The 12,830-nt window shown below is 37.5% G+C and overlaps 4 non-coding genes and 47 pseudogenes across 4 annotated transcripts; all 51 read left to right on the top strand.

Annotated features, from left to right (window-relative positions):
- The first annotated feature begins 213 nt into the window (after positions 1-213).
- On the top strand, positions 214-332 carry LOC148457799 (5S ribosomal RNA; annotated as a pseudogene).
- A 116-nt stretch (positions 333-448) lies between these two features.
- Positions 449-567, top strand: LOC148457800 (5S ribosomal RNA; annotated as a pseudogene).
- Positions 568-682: 115 nt separating this feature from the next.
- On the top strand, positions 683-801 carry LOC148457801 (5S ribosomal RNA; annotated as a pseudogene).
- A 116-nt stretch (positions 802-917) lies between these two features.
- LOC148457802 (5S ribosomal RNA) lies at positions 918-1,036 on the top strand (annotated as a pseudogene).
- A 116-nt stretch (positions 1,037-1,152) lies between these two features.
- On the top strand, positions 1,153-1,271 carry LOC148457803 (5S ribosomal RNA; annotated as a pseudogene).
- Positions 1,272-1,387: 116 nt separating this feature from the next.
- On the top strand, positions 1,388-1,506 carry LOC148457804 (5S ribosomal RNA; annotated as a pseudogene).
- Positions 1,507-1,622: 116 nt separating this feature from the next.
- Positions 1,623-1,741, top strand: LOC148457805 (5S ribosomal RNA). Its single transcript, XR_015873694.1, has one exon. It is a non-coding gene; the product is annotated as a 5S ribosomal RNA (ribosomal RNA).
- A 116-nt stretch (positions 1,742-1,857) lies between these two features.
- Positions 1,858-1,976, top strand: LOC148457806 (5S ribosomal RNA; annotated as a pseudogene).
- A 116-nt stretch (positions 1,977-2,092) lies between these two features.
- Positions 2,093-2,211, top strand: LOC148457807 (5S ribosomal RNA; annotated as a pseudogene).
- A 116-nt stretch (positions 2,212-2,327) lies between these two features.
- Positions 2,328-2,446, top strand: LOC148457808 (5S ribosomal RNA; annotated as a pseudogene).
- A 116-nt stretch (positions 2,447-2,562) lies between these two features.
- LOC148457809 (5S ribosomal RNA) lies at positions 2,563-2,681 on the top strand (annotated as a pseudogene).
- Positions 2,682-2,797: 116 nt separating this feature from the next.
- LOC148457810 (5S ribosomal RNA) lies at positions 2,798-2,916 on the top strand (annotated as a pseudogene).
- A 116-nt stretch (positions 2,917-3,032) lies between these two features.
- On the top strand, positions 3,033-3,151 carry LOC148457811 (5S ribosomal RNA; annotated as a pseudogene).
- A 116-nt stretch (positions 3,152-3,267) lies between these two features.
- Positions 3,268-3,386, top strand: LOC148457812 (5S ribosomal RNA; annotated as a pseudogene).
- A 116-nt stretch (positions 3,387-3,502) lies between these two features.
- LOC148457813 (5S ribosomal RNA) lies at positions 3,503-3,621 on the top strand (annotated as a pseudogene).
- Positions 3,622-3,736: 115 nt separating this feature from the next.
- Positions 3,737-3,855, top strand: LOC148457814 (5S ribosomal RNA; annotated as a pseudogene).
- Positions 3,856-3,971: 116 nt separating this feature from the next.
- LOC148457815 (5S ribosomal RNA) lies at positions 3,972-4,090 on the top strand (annotated as a pseudogene).
- A 116-nt stretch (positions 4,091-4,206) lies between these two features.
- Positions 4,207-4,325, top strand: LOC148457816 (5S ribosomal RNA; annotated as a pseudogene).
- A 116-nt stretch (positions 4,326-4,441) lies between these two features.
- LOC148457817 (5S ribosomal RNA) lies at positions 4,442-4,560 on the top strand (annotated as a pseudogene).
- Positions 4,561-4,910: 350 nt separating this feature from the next.
- Positions 4,911-5,029, top strand: LOC148457818 (5S ribosomal RNA; annotated as a pseudogene).
- Positions 5,030-5,144: 115 nt separating this feature from the next.
- Positions 5,145-5,263, top strand: LOC148457819 (5S ribosomal RNA; annotated as a pseudogene).
- Positions 5,264-5,379: 116 nt separating this feature from the next.
- LOC148457820 (5S ribosomal RNA) lies at positions 5,380-5,498 on the top strand (annotated as a pseudogene).
- Positions 5,499-5,614: 116 nt separating this feature from the next.
- LOC148457821 (5S ribosomal RNA) lies at positions 5,615-5,733 on the top strand (annotated as a pseudogene).
- Positions 5,734-5,849: 116 nt separating this feature from the next.
- Positions 5,850-5,968, top strand: LOC148457822 (5S ribosomal RNA; annotated as a pseudogene).
- Positions 5,969-6,084: 116 nt separating this feature from the next.
- On the top strand, positions 6,085-6,203 carry LOC148457823 (5S ribosomal RNA). The gene has a single exon (XR_015874206.1). It is a non-coding gene; the product is annotated as a 5S ribosomal RNA (ribosomal RNA).
- A 116-nt stretch (positions 6,204-6,319) lies between these two features.
- Positions 6,320-6,438, top strand: LOC148457824 (5S ribosomal RNA; annotated as a pseudogene).
- A 115-nt stretch (positions 6,439-6,553) lies between these two features.
- On the top strand, positions 6,554-6,672 carry LOC148457825 (5S ribosomal RNA; annotated as a pseudogene).
- Positions 6,673-6,787: 115 nt separating this feature from the next.
- On the top strand, positions 6,788-6,906 carry LOC148457826 (5S ribosomal RNA; annotated as a pseudogene).
- A 115-nt stretch (positions 6,907-7,021) lies between these two features.
- LOC148457827 (5S ribosomal RNA) lies at positions 7,022-7,140 on the top strand. Its single transcript, XR_015873375.1, has one exon. It is a non-coding gene; the product is annotated as a 5S ribosomal RNA (ribosomal RNA).
- Positions 7,141-7,256: 116 nt separating this feature from the next.
- LOC148457828 (5S ribosomal RNA) lies at positions 7,257-7,375 on the top strand (annotated as a pseudogene).
- A 117-nt stretch (positions 7,376-7,492) lies between these two features.
- LOC148457829 (5S ribosomal RNA) lies at positions 7,493-7,611 on the top strand (annotated as a pseudogene).
- Positions 7,612-7,727: 116 nt separating this feature from the next.
- LOC148457830 (5S ribosomal RNA) lies at positions 7,728-7,846 on the top strand (annotated as a pseudogene).
- A 115-nt stretch (positions 7,847-7,961) lies between these two features.
- On the top strand, positions 7,962-8,080 carry LOC148457831 (5S ribosomal RNA; annotated as a pseudogene).
- Positions 8,081-8,196: 116 nt separating this feature from the next.
- On the top strand, positions 8,197-8,315 carry LOC148457832 (5S ribosomal RNA; annotated as a pseudogene).
- Positions 8,316-8,431: 116 nt separating this feature from the next.
- LOC148457833 (5S ribosomal RNA) lies at positions 8,432-8,550 on the top strand (annotated as a pseudogene).
- A 116-nt stretch (positions 8,551-8,666) lies between these two features.
- On the top strand, positions 8,667-8,785 carry LOC148457834 (5S ribosomal RNA; annotated as a pseudogene).
- Positions 8,786-9,136: 351 nt separating this feature from the next.
- LOC148457835 (5S ribosomal RNA) lies at positions 9,137-9,255 on the top strand (annotated as a pseudogene).
- A 116-nt stretch (positions 9,256-9,371) lies between these two features.
- On the top strand, positions 9,372-9,490 carry LOC148457836 (5S ribosomal RNA; annotated as a pseudogene).
- Positions 9,491-9,605: 115 nt separating this feature from the next.
- LOC148457837 (5S ribosomal RNA) lies at positions 9,606-9,724 on the top strand (annotated as a pseudogene).
- Positions 9,725-9,840: 116 nt separating this feature from the next.
- Positions 9,841-9,959, top strand: LOC148457838 (5S ribosomal RNA; annotated as a pseudogene).
- A 116-nt stretch (positions 9,960-10,075) lies between these two features.
- On the top strand, positions 10,076-10,194 carry LOC148457839 (5S ribosomal RNA; annotated as a pseudogene).
- Positions 10,195-10,310: 116 nt separating this feature from the next.
- On the top strand, positions 10,311-10,429 carry LOC148457840 (5S ribosomal RNA; annotated as a pseudogene).
- Positions 10,430-10,545: 116 nt separating this feature from the next.
- On the top strand, positions 10,546-10,664 carry LOC148457841 (5S ribosomal RNA). Its single transcript, XR_015873705.1, has one exon. It is a non-coding gene; the product is annotated as a 5S ribosomal RNA (ribosomal RNA).
- Positions 10,665-10,780: 116 nt separating this feature from the next.
- LOC148457842 (5S ribosomal RNA) lies at positions 10,781-10,899 on the top strand (annotated as a pseudogene).
- A 116-nt stretch (positions 10,900-11,015) lies between these two features.
- LOC148457843 (5S ribosomal RNA) lies at positions 11,016-11,134 on the top strand (annotated as a pseudogene).
- Positions 11,135-11,249: 115 nt separating this feature from the next.
- On the top strand, positions 11,250-11,368 carry LOC148457844 (5S ribosomal RNA; annotated as a pseudogene).
- A 116-nt stretch (positions 11,369-11,484) lies between these two features.
- Positions 11,485-11,603, top strand: LOC148457845 (5S ribosomal RNA; annotated as a pseudogene).
- Positions 11,604-11,719: 116 nt separating this feature from the next.
- On the top strand, positions 11,720-11,839 carry LOC148457846 (5S ribosomal RNA; annotated as a pseudogene).
- Positions 11,840-11,955: 116 nt separating this feature from the next.
- LOC148457847 (5S ribosomal RNA) lies at positions 11,956-12,074 on the top strand (annotated as a pseudogene).
- Positions 12,075-12,424: 350 nt separating this feature from the next.
- On the top strand, positions 12,425-12,543 carry LOC148457848 (5S ribosomal RNA; annotated as a pseudogene).
- Positions 12,544-12,658: 115 nt separating this feature from the next.
- LOC148457849 (5S ribosomal RNA) lies at positions 12,659-12,777 on the top strand (annotated as a pseudogene).
- Positions 12,778-12,830: the final 53 nt, after the last annotated feature.

The raw sequence follows: 12,830 nt of genomic DNA on the forward strand, positions 1-12,830 counted from the left end.
ACAAGGCCAATGTCCAGTGATCTTGGAAGCTGTGCAGTGTTGGGCATGGTTATTACGTGGATGGGAGACCACCTGGGAATACCAGGTGCTGTAGGTAATTTTATACTGCCATAACATTCTTTTCTATTACATTTTACATTTAATTTTTTCAACTTATCAATGAATTTACTTGAGTTAAGAAGTAATAGAGGTCTAAAGTTAAGTTTCTTGAGCACCTACAGCCAAATCACACTGGACATGCCCAATCTCGTCTGATCTTGGAAGCTATGCAGTGTTGGGCCTGGTTTGTACTTGGATGGGAAACCACCTGGGAATACCTGGTGCTGTAGGTAATTTTATACAGCCACAACATTCTTTTCTATTACATTTTACATTTAATTTTTTCAACTTATCAATGAATTTACTTGAGTTAAGAAGTAAAAGAGGTCTAAATTTAAAGCTTTTGAGCACCTACAGCCAAACCACACTGGACATGCCCAATCTCGTCTGATCTTGGAAGCTATGCAGTGTTGGGCCTGGTTAGTACTTGGATGGGAGACCACCTGGGAATACCAGGTGCTGTTGGTAATTTTAAACTGCCATAACATTCTTTTCTATTACATTTTACATTTCATTTTTAAACTTATCAATGAATTTACTTGAGTTAAGAAGTAAAAGAGGACTAAAGTTAATGTTTTTGAGTACCTACAGCCAAACCACACTGGACATGCCCAATCTCGTCTGATCTTGGAAGCTATGCAGTGTTGGGCCTGGTTAGTACTTGGATGGGAGACCACCTGGGAATACCAGATGCTGTAGGTAATTTTATACTGCCATAACATTCATTTCTATTACATTTTACATTTAATTTTTTCAACTTATCAATGAATTTACTTGAGTTAAGAAGTAATAGAGGTCTAAATTTAATGCTTTTGAGTACCTACAGCCAAACCACACTGGACATGCCCAATCTCGTCTGATCTTGGAAGCTATGCAGTGTTGGGCCTGGTTAGTTCTTGGATGGGAGACCACCTGGGAATACCAGGTGCTGTAGGTAATTTTATGCTGCCATAACATTCTTTTCTATTACATTTTACATTTAATTTTTTCAACTTATCAATGAATTTACTTGAGTTAAGAAGTAATAGAGGTCTAAAGTTAAGGTTTCTGAGCACCTACAGCCAAACCACACTGGACATGCCCAATCTCGTCTGATCTTGGAAGCTATGCAGTGTTGGGCTTGGTTAGTACTTGGATGGGAGACCACCTGGGAATACCAGGAGCTGTAGGTAATTTTATACTGCCATAACATTCTTTTCTATTACATTTTACATTTCATTTTTACAACTTAACAATGAATTTACTTGAGTTAAGAAGTAATAGAGGTCTAAAGTTAAGTATTTTGAGCACCTACAGCCAAACCACTCTGGACGTGCCCAATCTCGTCTGATCTTGGAAACTAAGCATTGTTGGGTCTGGTTAGTATTTGGATGGGAGACCACCTGGGAATACCAGGTGCTGTAGGTAATTTTATACAGCCAAAACATTCATTTCTATTACATTTTACATAAAATTTTTTCAACTTATCAATGAATTTACTTGAGTAAAGAAGTAAAAGAGGTCTAAAGTTAATGTATTTGAGCACCTACAGCCAAACCACACTGGAAATGCCCAATCTCATCTGATCTTGGAAGCTATGCAGTGTTGGGCCTGGTTAGTACTTGGATGGGAGACCACCTGGGAATACCAGGTGCTGTAGGTAATTTTATACAGCCATAACATTCTTTTCTATTACATTTTACATTTAATTTTTTCAACTTATCAATGAATTTACTTGAGTTAAGAAGTAATAGAGGTCTAAATTTAATGCTTTTGAGCACCTACAGCCAAACCACACTGGACATGCCCAATCTCGTCTGATCTTGGAAGCTATGCAGTGTTGGGCCTGGTTTGTCCTTGGATGGGAAACCACCTGGGAATACCAGGTGATGTAGGTAATTTTATACAGCCATAACATTCTTTTCTATTACATTTTACATTAAATTTTTTCAACTTATCAATGAATTTACTTGAGTTAAGAAGTAAAAGATGTCTAAAGTTAAAATTTTTGAGCTCCTACAGCCAAACCACACTGGACATGCCCAATCTCGTCTGATCTTGGAAGCTATGCAGTGTTGGGCCTGGTTAGTACTTGGATGGGAGACCACCTGGGAATACCAGGTGCTGTAGGTAATTTTATACTGCCATAACATTCAATTCTATTACATTTTACATTTAATTTTTTCAACTTATCAATGAATTTACTTGAGTTAAGAAGTAATAGAGGTCTAAATTTAATGCTTTTGAGTACCTACAGCCAAACCACACTTGACATGCCCAATCTCGTCTGATCTTGGAAGCTATGCAGTGTTGGGCCTGGTTAGTTTTTGGATGGGAGACCACCTGGGAATACCAGGTGCTGTAGGTAATTTTATGCTGCCATAACATTCTTTTCTATTACATTTTACATTTAATTTTTTCAACTTATCAATGAATTTACTTGAGTTAAGAAGTAATAGAGGTCTAAAGTTAAAGTTTCTGAGCACCTACAGCCAAACCACACTGGACATGCCCAATCTCATCTGATCTTGGAAGCTATGCAGTGTTGGGCTTGGTTAGTACTTGGATGGGAGACCACCTGGGAATACCAGGAGCTGTAGGTAATTTTATACTGCCATAACATTCTTTTCTATTACATTTTACATTTCATTTTTACAACTTAACAATGAATTTACTTGACTTAAGAAGTAATAGAGGTCTAAAGTTAAGTATTTTGAGCACCTACAGCCAAACCACTCTGGACGTGCCCAATCTCGTCTGATCTTGGAAACTAAGCATTGTTGGGTCTGGTTAGTATTTGGATAGGAGACCACCTGGGAATACCAGGTGCTGTAGGTAATTTTATACAGCCAAAACATTCATTTCTATTACATTTTACATAAAATTTTTTCAACTTATCAATGAATTTACTTGAGTTAAGAAGTAAAAGAGGTCTAAAGTTAATGTATTTGAGCACCTACAGCCAAACCACACTGGACATGCCCAATCTCATCTCATATTGGAAGCTATGCAGTGTTGGGCCTGGTTAGTACTTGGATGGGAGACCACCTGGGAATACCAGGTGCTGTAGGTAATTTTATACAGCCATAACATTCTTTTCTATTACATTTTACATTTAATTTTTTCAACTTATCAATGAATTTACTTGAGTTAAGAAGTAATAGAGGTCTAAATTTAATGCTTTTGAGCACCTACAGCCAAACCACACTGGACATGCCCAATCTCGTCTGATCTTGGAAGCTATGCAGTGTTGGGCCTGGTTTGTCCTTGGATGGGAAACCACCTGGGAATACCAGGTGATGTAGGTAATTTTATACAGCCATAACATTCTTTTCTATTACATTTTACATTAAATTTTTTCAACTTATCAATGAATTTACTTGAGTTAAGAAGTAAAAGAGTTCTAAAGTTAATGTTTTTGAGCACCTACAACCAAACCATACTGGACATGCCCAAGCTCGTCTGATCTTGGAAGCTATGCAGTGTTGGGCCAGGTTAGTACTTGGATGGGAGACCACCTGGGAATACCAGGAGCTGTAGGTAATTTTATACTGCCATAACATTCTTTTCTGTTACATTTTACATTTCATTTTTAAACTTATCAATGAATTTACTTGAGTTAAGAAGTAAAAGATGTCTAAAGTTAAAATTTTTGAGCTCCTACAGCCAAACCACACTGGACATGCCCAATCTCGTCTGATCTTGGAAGCTATGCAGTGTTGGGCCTGGTTAGTACTTGGATGGGAGACCACCTGGGAATACCAGATGCTGTAGGTAATTTTATACTGCCATAACATTCAATTCTATTACATTTTACATTTAATTTTTTCAACTTATCAATGAATTTACTTGAGTTAAGAAGTAATAGAGGTCTAAATTTAATGCTTTTGAGTACCTACAGCCAAACCACACTTGACATGCCCAATCTCGTCTGATCTTGGAAGCTATGCAGTGTTGGGCCTGGTTAGTTTTGGGATGGGAGACCACCTGGGAATACCAGGTGCTGTAGGTAATTTTATGCTGCCATAACATTCTTTTCTATTACATTTTACATTTAATTTTTTCAACTTATCAATGAATTTACTTGAGTTAAGAAGTAATAGAGGTCTAAAGTTAAAGTTTCTGAGCACCTACAGCCAAACCACACTGGACATGCCCAATCTCATCTGATCTTGGAAGCTATGCAGTGTTGGGCTTGGTTAGTACTTGGATGGGAGACCACCTGGGAATACCAGGAGCTGTAGGTAATTTTATACTGCCATAACATTCTTTTCTATTACATTTTACATTTCATTTTTACAACTTAACAATGAATTTACTTGAGTTAAGAAGTAATAGAGGTCTAAAGTTAAGTATTTTGAGCACCTACAGCCAAACCACTCTGGACGTGCCCAATCTCGTCTGATCTTGGAAACTAAGCATTGTTGGGTCTGGTTAGTATTTGGATGGGAGACCACCTGGGAATACCAGGTGCTGTAGGTAATTTTATACAGCCAAAACATTCATTTCTATTACATTTTACATAAAATTTTTTCAACTTATCAATGAATTTACTTGAGTTAAGAAGTAAAAGAGGTCTAAAGTTAATGTATTTGAGCACCTACAGCCAAACCACACTGGACATGCCCAATCTCATCTCATATTGGAAGCTATGCAGTGTTGGGCCTGGTTAGTGCTTGGATGGGAGACCACCTGGAATACCAGATGCTGTAGGTAATTTTATACAGCCATAACATTCTATTCTATTACATTTTACATTTAATTTTTTCAACTTATCAATGAATTTACTTGAGTAAAGAAGTAAATGAGGTCTAAAGTTAATGTATTTGAGCACCTACAGACATACCACACTAGACATGCCCAAGCTCGTCTGATCGTGGAAGCTATGCAGTGTTGGGCCAGGTTAGTACTTGGATGGGAGACCACCTGGGAATTCCAGGAGCTGTAGGTAATTTTATACTGCCATAACATTCTTTTCTGTTACATTTTACATTTCATTTTTAAACTTATTAATGAATTTACTTGAGTTAAGAAGTAAAAGAGGTCTAAAGTTAAAGTTTTTGAGCACCTACAGCCAAACCACACTGGACATGCGCAATCTTGTCTGATCTTGGAAGCTATTCAGTGGTGGGCCTGGTTAGTACTTGGATGGGAGACCACCTGGGAATACCAGATGCTGTAGGTAATTTTATACTGCCATAACATTCATTTCTATTACATTTTACATTTAATTTTTTCAACTTATCAATGAATTTACTTGAGTTAAGAAGTAATAGAGGTCTAAATTTAATGCTTTTGAGTACCTACAGCCAAACCACACTGGACATGCCCAATCTCGTCTGATCTTGGAAGCTATGCAGTGTTGGGCCTGGTTTGTACTTGGATGGGAAACCACCTGGGAATACCTGGTGCTGTAGGTAATTTTATACAGCCACAACATTCTTTTCTATTACATTTTACATTTAATTTTTACAACTTATCAATGAATTTACTTGAGTTAAGAAGTAAAAGAGGTCTAAAGTTAAGGGTTTTGAGCACCTACAGCAAAACCACACTGGACATGTCCAATCTCGTCTGATCTTGGAAGCTATGCAGTGTTGGGCCTGGTAAGTTCTTGGATGGGAGACCACCTGGGAATACCAGGTGCTGTAGGTAATTTTATGCTGCCATAACATTCTTTTCTATTACATTTTACATTTAATTTTTTCAACTTATCAATGAATTTACTTGAGTTAAGAAGTAATAGAGGTCTAAAGTTAAGTTTTTTGAGCACCTACAGCCAAATCACACTGGACATGCCCAATCTCGTCTGATCTTGGAAGCTATGCAGTGTTGGGCCTGGTTAGTACTTGGTTGGGAGACCACCTGGGAATACCAGGTGCTGTAGGTATTTTTATGCAGCCATAACTTTCTTTTCTATTACATTTTACATTTAATTTTTTCAACTTATCAATGAATTTACTTGAGTAAAGAAGTAAAAGAGGTCTAAAGTTAATGTATTTGAGCACCTACAGCCATACCACACTGGACGTGCCCAATCTCGTCTGATCTTGGAAACTATGCAGTGTTGGGCCTGGTTAGTACTTGGATGGGAGACCACCTGGGAATACCAGGTGCTGTAGGTAATTTTATACAGCCATAACATTCTTTTCTATTACATTTTACATTAAATTTTTTCAACTTATCAATAAATTTACTTGAGTTAAGAAGTAAAAGAGTTCTAAAGTTAATATTTTTGAGCACCTACAGCCAAACCACACTGGACCTGCCCAATCTCGTCTCATCTTGGAAGCTATGCAGTGTTGGGCCAGGTTAGTAATTGGATGGGAGACCACCTGGGAATACCAGGAGCTGTATGTAATTTTATACTGCCATAACATTCTTTTCGGTTACATTTTACATTTCATTTTTAAACTTAGCAATGAATTTACTTGAGTTAAGAAGTAAAAGAGGTCTAAATTTAAAGCTTTTGAGCACCTACAGCCGAACCACACTGGACATGCCCAATCTCGTCTGATCTTGGAAGCTATGCAGTGTTGGGCCTGGTTAGTACTTGGATGGGAGACCACCTGGGAATACCAGATGCTGTAGGTAATTTTATACTGCCATAACATTCATTTCTATTACATTTTACATTTAATTTTTCAACTTATCAATGAATTTACTTGAGTTAAGAAGTAATAGAGGTCTAAATTTAATGCTTTTGAGTACCTACAGCCAAACCACACTGGACGTGCCCAATCTCGTCTGATCTTGGAAGCTATGCAGTGTTGGGCCTGGTTAGTTCTTGGATGGGAGACCACCCGGGAATACCAGGTGCTGTAGGTAATTTTATGCTGCCATAACATTCTTTTCGGTTACATTTTACATTTCATTTTTAAACTTAGCAATGAATTTACTTGAGTTAAGAAGTAAAAGAGGTCTAAAGTTAATGTTTTTGAGTACCTACAGTCAAACCACACTGGACATGCCCAATCTCATCTGATCTTGGAAGCTATGCAGTGTTGGGCCTGGTTAGTACTTGGATGGGAGACCACCTGGGAATACCAGGTGCTGTAGGTAATTTTATACAGCCATAACATTCTTTTCTATTACATTTTACATTTAATTTTTTCAACTTATCAATGAATTTACTTGAGTTAAGAAGTAATAGAAGTCTAAATTTAATGCTTTTGAGCACCTACAGCCAAACCACACTGGACATGCCCAATCTCGGCTGATCTTGGAAGCTATGCAGTGTTGGGCCTGGTTTGTACTTGGATGGGAAACCACCTGGGAATACCAGGTGATGTAGGTAATTTTATACAGCCAAAACATTCTTTTCTATTACATTTTACATTTAATTTTTTCAACTTATCAATGAATTTACTTGAGTTAAGAAGTAAAAGAGGGCTAAAGTAAATTTTTTTTGAGCACCTACAGTCAAACCACACTGGACATGCCCAATCTCGTCTGATCTTTGAAGCTATGCAGTGTTGGGCCTGGTTAGTTCTTGGATGGGAGACCACCTGGGAATACCAGGTGCTGTAGGTAATTTTATACAGCCATAACATTCTTTTCTATTACATTTTACATTAAATTTTTTCAACTTATCAATGAATTTACTTGAGTTAAGAAGTAAAAGAGTTCTAAAGTTAATGTTTTTGAGCACCTACAACCAAACCACACTGGACATGCCCAAGCTCGTCTGATCTTGGAAGCTATGCAGTGTTGGGCCAGGTTAGTACTTGGATGGGAGACCACCTGGGAATACCAGGAGCTTTAGGTAATTTTATACTGCCATAACATTCTTTTCTGTTACATTTTACATTTCATTTTTAAACTTATCAATGAATTTACTTGAGTTAAGAAGTAAAAGATGTCTAAAGTTAAAATTTTTGAGCACCTACAGCCAAACCACACTGGACATGCCCAATCTCGTCTGATCTTGGAAGCTATGCAGTGTTGGGCCTGGTTAGTTCTTGGATGGGAGACCACCTGGGAATACCAGGTGCTGTAGGTAATTTTATGCTGCCATAAAATTCTTTTCTATTACATTTTACATTTAATTTTTTCAACTTATCAATGAATTTACTTGAGTTAAGAAGTAATAGAGGTCTAAAGTTAAACTTTCTGAGCACCTACAGCCAAACCACACTGGACATGCCCAATCTCGTCTGATCTTGGAAGCTATGCAGTGTTGGGCTTGGTTAGTACTTGGATGGGAGACCACCTGGGAATACCAGGAGCTGTAGGTAATTTTATACAGCCATAACATTCTTTTCTATTACATTTTACATTTCATTTTTACAACTTAACAATGAATTTACTTGAGTTAAGAAGTAATAGAGGTCTAAAGTTAAGTATTTTGAGCACTTACAGCCAAACCACTCTGGACGTGCCCAATCTCGTCTGATCTTGGAAACTAAGCATTGATGGGTCTGGTTAGTATTTGGATGGGAGACCACCTGGGAATACCAGGTGCTGTAGGTAATTTTATACAGCCAAAACATTCATTTCTATTACATTTTACAAAAAAAATTTTCAACTTATCAATGAATTTACTTGAGTTAAGAAGTAAAAGAGGTCTAAAGTTAATGTATTTGAGCACCTACAGCCAAACCACACTGGACATGCCCAATCTCATCTGATATTGGAAGCTATGCAGTGTTGGGCCTGGTTAGTGCTTGGATGGGAGACCACCTGGGAATACCAGATGCTGTAGGTAATTTTATACAGCCATAACATTCTTTTCTATTACATTTTACATTTAATTTTTTCAACTTATCAATGAATTTACTTGAGTTAAGAAGTAAAAGAGGTCTAAAGTTAATGTTTTTGGGCACCTACAGCAAAACCACACTGGACAAGGCCAATGTCCAGTGATCTTGGAAGCTGTGCAGTGTTGGGCATGGTTATTACGTGGATGGGAGACCACCTGGGAATACCAGGTGCTGTAGGTAATTTTATACTGCCATAACATTCTTTTCTATTACATTTTACATTTAATTTTTTCAACTTATCAATGAATTTACTTGAGTTAAGAAGTAATAGAGGTCTAAAGTTAAGTTTCTTGAGCACCTACAGCCAAATCACACTGGACATGCCCAATCTCGTCTGATCTTGGAAGCTATGCAGTGTTGGGCCTGGTTTGTACTTGGATGGGAAACCACCTGGGAATACCTGGTGCTGTAGGTAATTTTATACAGCCACAACATTCTTTTCTATTACATTTTACATTTAATTTTTTCAACTTATCAATGAATTTACTTGAGTTAAGAAGTAAAAGAGGTCTAAATTTAAAGCTTTTGAGCACCTACAGCCAAACCACACTGGACATGCCCAATCTCGTCTGATCTTGGAAGCTATGCAGTGTTGGGCCTGGTTAGTACTTGGATGGGAGACCACCTGGGAATACCAGGTGCTGTTGGTAATTTTAAACTGCCATAACATTCTTTTCTATTACATTTTACATTTCATTTTTAAACTTATCAATGAATTTACTTGAGTTAAGAAGTAAAAGAGGACTAAAGTTAATGTTTTTGAGCACCTACAGCCAAACCACACTGGACATGCCCAATCTCGTCTGATCTTGGAAGCTATGCAGTGTTGGGCCTGGTTAGTACTTGGATGGGAGACCACCTGGGAATACCAGATGCTGTAGGTAATTTTATACTGCCATAACATTCATTTCTATTACATTTTACATTTAATTTTTTCAACTTATCAATGAATTTACTTGAGTTAAGAAGTAATAGAGGTCTAAATTTAATGCTTTTGAGTACCTACAGCCAAACCACACTGGACATGCCCAATCTCGTCTGATCTTGGAAGCTATGCAGTGTTGGGCCTGGTTAGTTCTTGGATGGGAGACCACCTGGGAATACCAGGTGCTGTAGGTAATTTTATGCTGCCATAACATTCTTTTCTATTACATTTTACATTTAATTTTTTCAACTTATCAATGAATTTACTTGAGTTAAGAAGTAATAGAGGTCTAAAGTTAAGGTTTCTGAGCACCTACAGCCAAACCACACTGGACATGCCCAATCTCGTCTGATCTTGGAAGCTATGCAGTGTTGGGCTTGGTTAGTACTTGGATGGGAGACCACCTGGGAATACCAGGAGCTGTAGGTAATTTTATACTGCCATAACATTCTTTTCTATTACATTTTACATTTCATTTTTACAACTTAACAATGAATTTACTTGAGTTAAGAAGTAATAGAGGTCTAAAGTTAAGTATTTTGAGCACCTACAGCCAAACCACTCTGGACGTGCCCAATCTCGTCTGATCTTGGAAACTAAGCATTGTTGGGTCTGGTTAGTATTTGGATGGGAGACCACCTGGGAATACCAGGTGCTGTAGGTAATTTTATACAGCCAAAACATTCATTTCTATTACATTTTACATAAAATTTTTTCAACTTATCAATGAATTTACTTGAGTAAAGAAGTAAAAGAGGTCTAAAGTTAATGTATTTGAGCACCTACAGCCAAACCACACTGGAAATGCCCAATCTCATCTGATCTTGGAAGCTATGCAGTGTTGGGCCTGGTTAGTACTTGGATGGGAGACCACCTGGGAATACCAGGTGCTGTAGGTAATTTTATACAGCCATAACATTCTTTTCTATTACATTTTACATTTAATTTTTTCAACTTATCAATGAATTTACTTGAGTTAAGAAGTAATAGAGGTCTAAATTTAATGCTTTTGAGCACCTACAGCCAAACCACACTGGACATGCCCAATCTCGTCTGATCTTGGAAGCTATGCAGTGTTGGGCCTGGTTTGTCCTTGGATGGGAAACCACCTGGGAATACCAGGTGATGTAGGTAATTTTATACAGCCATAACATTCTTTTCTATTACATTTTACATTAAATTTTTTCAACTTATCAATGAATTTACTTGAGTTAAGAAGTAAAAGAGTTCTAAAGTTAATGTTTTTGAGCACCTACAACCAAACCATACTGGACATGCCCAAGCTCGTCTGATCTTGGAAGCTATGCAGTGTTGGGCCAGGTTAGTACTTGGATGGGAGACCACCTGGGAATACCAGGAGCTGTAGGTAATTTTATACTGCCATAACATTCTTTTCTGTTACATTTTACATTTCATTTTTAAACTTATCAATGAATTTACTTGAGTTAAGAAGTAAAAGATGTCTAAAGTTAAAATTTTTGAGCTCCTACAGCCAAACCACACTGGACATGCCCAATCTCGTCTGATCTTGGAAGCTATGCAGTGTTGGGCCTGGTTAGTACTTGGATGGGAGACCACCTGGGAATACCAGATGCTGTAGGTAATTTTATACTGCCATAACATTCAATTCTATTACATTTTACATTTAATTTTTTCAACTTATCAATGAATTTGCTTGAGTTAAGAAGTAATAGAGGTCTAAATTTAATGCTTTTGAGTACCTACAGCCAAACCACACTTGACATGCCCAATCTCGTCTGATCTTGGAAGCTATGCAGTGTTGGGCCTGGTTAGTTTTTGGATGGGAGACCACCTGGGAATACCAGGTGCTGTAGGTAATTTTATGCTGCCATAACATTCTTTTCTATTACATTTTACATTTAATTTTTTCAACTTATCAATGAATTTACTTGAGTTAAGAAGTAATAGAGGTCTAAAGTTAAAGTTTCTGAGCACCTACAGCCAAACCACACTGGACATGCCCAATCTCATCTGATCTTGGAAGCTATGCAGTGTTGGGTCTTGGTTAGTACTTGGATGGGAGACCACCTGGGAATACCAGGAGCTGTAGGTAATTTTATACTGCCATAACATTCTTTTCTATTACATTTTACATTTCATTTTTACAACTTAACAATGAATTTACTTGACTTAAGAAGTAATAGAGGTCTAAAGTTAAGTATTTTGAGCACCTACAGCCAAACCACTCTGGACGTGCCCAATCTCGTCTGATCTTGGAAACTAAGCATTGTTGGGTCTGGTTAGTATTTGGATAGGAGACCACCTGGGAATACCAGGTGCTGTAGGTAATTTTATACAGCCAAAACATTCATTTCTATTACATTTTACATAAAATTTTTTCAACTTATCAATGAATTTACTTGAGTTAAGAAGTAAAAGAGGTCTAAAGTTAATGTATTTGAGCACCTACAGCCAAACCACACTGGACATGCCCAATCTCATCTCATATTGGAAGCTATGCAGTGTTGGGCCTGGTTAGTGCTTGGATGGGAGACCACCTGGAATACCAGATGCTGTAGGTAATTTTATACAGCCATAACATTCTTTTCTATTACATTTTACATTTAATTTTTTCAACTTATCAATGAATTTACTTGAGTAAAGAAGTAAATGAGGTCTAAAGTTAATGTATTTGAGCACCTACAGCCATACCACACTGGACATGCCCAAGCTCGTCTGATCGTGGAAGCTATGCAGTGTTGGGCCAGGTTAGTACTTGGATGGGAGACCACCTGGGAATTCCAGGAGCTGTAGGTAATTTTATACTGCCATAACATTCTTTTCTGTTACATTTTACATTTCATTTTTAAACTTATTAATGAATTTACTTGAGTTAAGAAGTAAAAGAGGTCTAAAGTTAAAGTTTTTGAGCACCTACAGCCAAACCACACTGGACATGCGCAATCTTGTCTGATCTTGGAAGCTATTCAGTGGTGGGCCTGGTTAGTACTTGGATGGGAGACCACCTGGGAATACCAGATGCTGTAGGTAATTTTATACTGCCATAACATTCATTTCTATTACATTTTACATTTAATTTTTTC

This window comes from Taudactylus pleione, unplaced genomic scaffold (genome assembly GCF_031769625.1).
Source record: "Taudactylus pleione unplaced genomic scaffold, aTauple2 ptg000967l, whole genome shotgun sequence".
Classification (NCBI taxonomy): Eukaryota; Metazoa; Chordata; class Amphibia; order Anura; family Myobatrachidae; genus Taudactylus; species Taudactylus pleione.